Source organism: Nicotiana tabacum, chromosome 9, assembly GCF_000715075.1.
Source record: "Nicotiana tabacum cultivar K326 chromosome 9, ASM71507v2, whole genome shotgun sequence".
NCBI classification, from domain to species: domain Eukaryota; kingdom Viridiplantae; phylum Streptophyta; class Magnoliopsida; order Solanales; family Solanaceae; genus Nicotiana; species Nicotiana tabacum.
Genome location: NC_134088.1, coordinates 103,051,675 through 103,059,735, shown reverse-complemented (window position 1 = coordinate 103,059,735; position 8,061 = coordinate 103,051,675).

Sequence of the window (8,061 nt, the reverse complement as noted above, 5' to 3'; positions counted from 1 at the left end):
TTATTATATCCTCTGTTCATGGGTCTCAGAAAAATACGTATTTGATAAAGTTTGTCCGAAAGACATATTGATTTTATGATATTCGAGAAATCTTATTAACGTATTTCTTATGCATTTCATGCATTCATACATGTACATTGACCCATGACCGGAAAGCGTTATATATGCGTATATTATATGTATATAGGAAATGGGAAAAAGTTATGGCGTTATATACGCACCACCACCTGATCAACTGGTATACTTTGATGATTTTGCCCACAATGGCCGAGATGATATGATGGGATGCCCTCAGAGTCTTGATGATGTTATGAACGCATATACCTATGCATGGTATGACATTTATACGTACATGCATGACATTATAAATTTTCATGATTCACAGAGCTATTCAGAATTTCAGGTTGAGTTCTTTACTCCATGTTTCTTTCATGTCTTTTATATACTACTGTCATGCCTTACATACTCGGTACTTTATTTGTACTGACGTCCCTTTTGCCTGGGACACTGTGTTTCATGCCCGCAGATCCCGATAGACAGGTTGAGAGTTCTCCTAATAGGCTATCATCTCAGCAGAAGGTGTTTCTGCACTCCACTTGCTCCGGAGTTGCCTATTTGGTCAGTATGATTTGAATATGTATTGTTTGCTATGGCGGAGCTCTGTTCCAACCTTTATGATATTTATGTACTCTTAGAGGCTTGTAGACAGATGTCATGTATACGGATACTGGTATGGCCTTATAGTCCAGTACGTCATATGTATAAGTCAGTATATCAAGTTGGGTCATCCTATATTGAGTATTTCCTCATGTTTTATTCTACTTATCTCACAACAGCCTCTCCATCTCAATTACATATGATAGTATGATACAAAAGACATGTTACGTTAGCATTCGGTTGAGTAAGGTACTGGGTGCCCATCGGGGCCCATCGATTTGGGTCGTCACAAAAGAGGTATCAGAGCAGTTCTGTCCTAGGGAGTCTACAAACCGTGTCTAGTAGAGTCTTGTTTATGGGTGTATTGTACACCATACTTGTAAGCAGGAGGCTACGGGGCATTTAGGACTGTCACTCTTTCTTCTTACTCTAGATTGGTGGTAGAGCTCAGTTGTAAGAAATTCAAACTCCTAAGTTCTATTTTATTCGTTATACAATGACATCTACATCCAGAAAGACAGTTGGTAAGAGATTGAATGTGGCTACGGAAGAGTTGAGTCAGAGGAACTCGATTTTGCATCATGCTTATGATGAGTAAATGTAAGGCCTTCAGTAGATATGTGTGTACTACGACGTGTGAGCCTCTTGATAAGGAGCCCTAAGGCATGAATATCTATCTACCCCTATGGTAAAAAGCAACTAGAGAATGAGAAGGTAGATACAAGTTTCAACAAGTAAAAGAAGCTAGGTGAAGAAGGATACGAGGTACGCAGTTAGTGAAGATTATTTGCATTTACAATTTTGGCAGAGAAATATAAGCATTCTGAGTTACTTTCAACAATAATAAAGATATATTCACTTGACAACACCTATTTCAGTTATGCCCTGTGGGAGCTAACATATATAATTTAAGAGAAGGATGGGATATCAGCATCCATCTAGGGTTAGAGTAACCCAAAATTGTGGATGGATTATTATCATTAGCTCGCATTTCCAAGGGATATTGCAAATGTGGTAATGGTTCTCCTTATGAGGCACCCAGATGGTGCACTCTAGAATAGTACAATCAGATATAAATACTAGAATGTTCAGAAATTTCAGAAGATTGGCATTGGAATCCTAAAAGGGATAAATATTTACCTTTGTATGGCTCTCGTCCCTAGTAAAGAGAGAGTGTTAGGCGACCCGAAGAGCCAGTGAGTTGAATCAAGGGGGGCTAAAAGGTGAAGAATGTTTTGAAGAAGTTTTCATAATAAGGTGATAGACAGAAATATTAGCAAGAGAATAAAAAGAAAGTAAATGAAGCATTATGAGTAAGATGTGATAAATGGATGATAATGGTAAATCAAAACATGATAAGACTATAGATTCTATAGTCAAGTGAAGGAAAAGACAAGAAGTTACAAACTTTGAGACAATAAAAGAGTATAAGCCATAAATTTATGTCCCCGTTTCAAGAAATGAGTTGGTGACTCATACATGATTACCAGAAGGAAAAGTTAGACCCCCAGAGTAATAAAAATTAGTATGGGCTAGTGAATAAGATAAATTGAACATGAATTCGGGACCGAAGGATTTGATAATAGTTGATATTGTGAGAAATTCAGAGATCGCGTTCCGGACGATAATTAAATGGACAACAGAAGAATAACTTTTAAAGGTCATTCAGGAAGACGTTTCCCTAAAACAAGCATTGTGAGTAGAGTTAAGCTTAAGGGACTAAGTGTGCGAGTTATACTAGGTATCACCTTTGTGTGTAAGAAATTAAATTATCCATGGTACAAAAGGGTTAACTTAAGACAAGTAAGAGTCCATGAAGATGTGAAAAGACGCCAAATATGAATAGGTAAAAAATTTATAGGTAAATCTTCATAGCAATAAATATTAGTACTCCCCTAAAGGGGGAAGATGGTGTGATATGGTATTAAGTTGGAGTTATGTGGTTAAGGTAACTATGGAATAGTAAAGGAAGAATGTGGTAGAAAGGCAAAAGGAATGAGATTGCATTTATTCAGATCCTACGGATATGATACGACTCCAGAACATTATGTAAGCATGACGACGGGGAGAGGCAGAAAGGGTTCCATCACTAGATGTTATTGATAAATAAGTGCAAATGAACACTGGATACATAAGGAGCCAGTGTGCGGGGTAAGTTAAGACAAGGATATAACTCAAGAGAGATTACGCAGAATATAGATATGAGAATGGACTAACGTGTAGTTAGTAGTTGATTCAGGAAGAACCTAGCCATGGCTAAACAAGAGGATACAAACAAATCAGCAGGTTGTGCAAGACAAACATAGCGAAACCCAACATAGGGAATTCAATCTCGCAAATATGATGACATCGTAATCCTTGAGAAATATTCAGATAGGAGTTGGGGTTGTTAAAGGTACCGTATAAGTGTTACAAAAAAAAAATTATGCCACTGAGAAGACAGTCCAAAAATTTCAGTTCAGAATCAACCTTACGAGCATAAGGGCGCGGAGGTAAGTAATTAAGGATAATTATAGGCAAGTAAGACCGTCAAAAATTCTTTCGAGTATACGATGTAATAAGATCGCAGCCTTACGGGAGTCAAAGGGTCCCCCCTAAGTCTACAAAGAAAGACTAGCTGAGGAAATAAGGAAGAAGGCTTCAACTTAAGCATAGTGACATAAAGAAGAAATGATCTTGTAACAACAGTCTCACTACAACATTGTATGCACTCCATAAGAAAGTGGCACATAGCGTGTCTAATGAACGGGAAAAAAATCAAAAGATGATATTTGAGATCATGTGAGTTACAGGAAATTCCAGTATTTGTGGGCAATGAGATAAGCCATGTATTCATGCAACAAGTGGCAGAACGGCCATGAAAAGTAATTGCTTATGTTTAAAGACAACTAAGAAAGCACGAGAAGAATTATCCAACCCACGATTTAGAGTTAGCCGTGGTGATTCATGCACTAAAGATGTGGAGGCACTATTTGTATGGCATTCATGTTGATATCTATACAGATCATAAGCGCCTTCAATGTAGCTTCAATCAAAAAGAATTGAATTTAGTCCAAAGGAGATGGTTGGAGCTACTAAAAGATTATAACGTTGATATTTTATACCATCCGGGGAAGGAGAATATAGTAGCCGACGCCCTCAGCTGTAGATCTAGGGGTAGCCTGTCATATTTACAGACAGAGAAGTGTTGGATAGCCCATGAGATTCATCAGCTAGCTAGTCTTGGAGTTCAATTACTGGACTCAAGTGATACCAAAGTTACTATTTAGGACACGGCAACATCCTCTTTAGTAACTAAAGTGAAGGAACACCAGTATGAGGATCCTGTGCTAGCTCATTACAGAGATACATCCCCTCAAAAGGAGAATACACCATTTGAGATTACAGGAGATGGAGTCCTTGGATATCGAGGCCGATTATGTGTTCTAATGTGGCAGGGTTACGCCAGCAGGTTATGGGAGAAGCTCACTATTCTCGTTATTCTATTTATCCAGCAGCGAAGAAGATGTATCATGATATCAAGGGAATATACTGGTGGGACGAAATGAAGAAGGATATAGCAGAGTTTGTTGCTCAGTGCCCTAATTGTCAGCAGGTTAAGATTGAGCATCAGAAACCCTGTGGATTATTACAGGCTATAGAGATTCCGACTTGGAAATGGGAAGTGATTAATGTAGATTTCATCATAGGCTTACCTCGTACCCAATGTAAGTTCGATGCTATATGGGTAATTGTCGATAGACTTACAAAAGTAGCCTATTTTCTGTCTATCGGGACTACCTACTCAGCAGAGGATTATGCAAGGCTTTACATTAGGGAGCTAGTACGACTTCATGGTGTCCCTATATCTATTATCTCATATACAGGTGCTCAGTTTATAGGTAATTTCTGGAGGTCCTTCCAAAAAGGATTGGGGACTCAGGTAAGTCTTAGTACAACATTTCATCCCCAGACAGACGGTCAGGTTGAACGTACTATTCAGACATTGGAGAATATGCTATGGGCTTGTGTGATGGACTTCACGGGTAGCTGGGATGATCATCTTCCACCTATTGAGTTTGCATATAATAATAGTTATCATTCCACCATTCAGATGGCTCCATACGAAGCTCTTTACGGACCAAAGTGTAGGTCTCTTATAGGATTTGTTTGAGATTGGGGAAACTAAGTTAGTAGGATGAGAGTTGCTATAAAAGGCAGTTGATAAGATTAAGCTTATAAGGGAAAGGCTATTAGCAGCACAGAGTCGTTAGAAGTCTTATGCAGATAATCGATGATGAGACTTGGAGTTTCAGGTAGATGACTGGGTATTCCTAAAGGTATCACCGATGAAAGGCGTTATGAGATTCGGTAAGAAAGGAAAGCTTACCTCGGTACATTGGACCTTATAAGATTATACGCAGAGTAGGCCAAGTAGCATATGAGTTAAACTTGCCTTCCAAATTGGAGTCTGTACATCCAGTATTTCATGTGTCTATGCTCCGTAGGTATATTGGAGATCCCTCTAAAGTCATTCCAGTTGACGATGTTCAGGTTACAGAGAAGCTATCATATGAGGAATCTCCTATTGCTATACTAGATAGACAAGTTTAGAGAATAAGAACTAAGGATGTAGCTTCGATTAAAGTACTTTGGATTAACAATAATGTGGAGGAGATGACTTGGGAAACTGAAGAAGAAATGAAGACTAGGTATCCTCAATTGTTTCCATTTCCGGAGAAGGATCAGACTGAGACATCACAACCTTTAGGTACGTATATGGTACTTGATTCTTATGTTAGATATTGTTATTGGTCGTGTAAGGCCATTGGTGTTATTGATGATTGTGGCCCTGTGTGGCTTTGTATTGTTGGGTTTGCTGTGTGACAAGTTGGTAGTAGTACCGTTACATAGGAGACTTTGCCAAAATTTCTATAGATTTCTGGGAGTTTAACATTCGAGGACGAATGTTTCTAAGGGGGGGGAGATTGTTACACCATGTTCGTCCCAAGGTGATGTAATGAATATGAGACTTGTTAATTATGATTTAAATGATTTTAAAGTCATAATATGTCTATATATAATGTTTTGATAGAAAATATGAAGTTTGGAAAAAATCGGATTAAAGTTGCGAAAACACCGACTAAGGATTTGTCATGTAACAGAGCTTATTGAGAAATATATTTCGTATGCTATATGAGGTATTTTTGGGACTTATTATATACCAAATTTAAGGTCTCGGAATTTAGTTTCCAACTCACTTAGTCGTTCATTCATACGACACCCGGATAAAAAGTTATAAACGTTGGAAGAAGGGCCAATCATAAGGTGCCAAGTAGCACCTTTTTGACTTTTAAAAAAATGGGATATTTACATCTCATCTCGTCTCTTTCTCCATTTTTCCAGAGAGCTCGCCCAAATAACACCCCTAACTTTAATCTTAAGCTCTCTACAAGAGCTTCAAACAATATTATCATCCCGGGCACGGAATCAAGAAGCGATAAGATTAAAACGATCCTTACGACATAAGTATCGCTATATTGCCTCTCTTTTTCTTTATAGTTTGAGTTTTGGAAGATACTTCATAGTTAATAAAACGTGTACTTTATGTATTTAAGTGTTTAAATATCAAGGAATGTTGATAAATTCATTTCCTAATAGTTAGAACTCACGGGTCGGTGATCGAAAGCCGTGAGTTCGAGTTATTTGACTTATAATAGACTGTTTTGTGGGTTGTTTCGTGTTGCCTCTGGGTTGTATATTTTTCTACTATTTAATAGAGTTTTGGAGGACAAATGGTGTGGATAAACACCATATAATGACGGAATGTTGGGCTGGTCGTTCGTCGTTATATTTTTGTAAGTTGTTTGACACTACTTTAGTTGTCGTTTTATATATGAAGTGATTAGGGTGTGTGGGCTATTTTGTGGTATATTGTGATGGAGATAAGGTTGTAAAATGATTCTTACATTTTTTTATTGTTGTGTTATTTTTGTTGTTGCTATATGGTATTGGAGGAGGGCCTAGTTACAGGGGAGATGCTGCCCAAATTTACGTAAACGAGCTACTAGTTTAAGTTGAGGACTTAGCCCTTACTCAATACTGATTTTGAATCTCCTTATGATGTGATAGATTGAATTGAGTTGTTTGAAGAATTTCTTGGAAGGTATTAAGGACTCAACGGAGTTAAGGTATGTTAAGGCTATCCCTTCTTTCCTTTTGGCATGATCCAAATGATACAAATGAAACGAGCAAAATACGCAACTTTCATAAATGACTCTATTCATAGAAATACTAGGGGTGTCTATATTCTTGATTCCCCATATGAATTATTATTATATCTTCTGTTCATGGGTCTCAGAAAAATACGTATTTGATAAAGTTTGTCCGAAAGGCATATTGATTTTATGATATTCGAGAAATCTTATTAACATATTTCTTTTGCATTTCATGCATTCATACATGTACATTGACCCATGACCAGAAGGCGTTATATACGCGTATATTATATATGTATGGGATATGGGAAAAGGTTATGGCGTTATATACGCACCACCACCTGATCAGCTGGTATACATTGATGATTTTGCCCACAATGGCCAAGATGATATGATGGGATGCCCTCAGAGGCTTGATGATGTTATGAATGCATATACCTATGCATGGTATGACATTTATACGCACATGCATGACATTATAAATTTTCATGATTCACAGAGCTATTCAGAATTTCAGGTTGAGTTCTTTACTCCATGTTTCTTTCATGTCTTTTATATACTGCTGTCATGCCTTACATACTCGGTACTTTATTTGTACTGACGTCCCTTTTACCTGGAGACGATGCGTTTCATGCCCGCAGGTCCCGATAGACAGGTTGAGAGTTCTTCTAGTAGGCTATCAGCTTAGCAGAAGGTGTTTGTGCACTCCACTTGCTCCGGAGTTGCCTATTTGGTCAGTATGATTTGAATATGTATTGTTTGCTATGGCGGAGCTCTGTTCCGACCTTTATGATATTTATGTACTCTTAGAGGCTTGTAGATAGATGTCATGTATACGGATACTGGTTTGGCCTTATAGGCCAGTACGTCATATGTATAAGTCACTATATCAAGTTGGGTCACCCTATATTGAGTATGTCCTTATATTTTATTCTACTTATCTCACAACAGCCTCTCCGTCTCAATTACCTATGATAGTATGATACGAAAGATATGTTACGTTGATACTCGGTTGAGTAAGGTGCCCATCGCGGCCCATCGGTTTGGGTCGTGACATCGATATAGTCAACTCTCGGGCCTACGTGCACGGATTTCGAAAATATTTGAAGATAAACCTTACCCATAACACCATGAATTCAATTATATAATTTATTCTCAATTCCATGTCCAATTTCGTGACCAAATTCAAAAATACCAAATTCCAGGT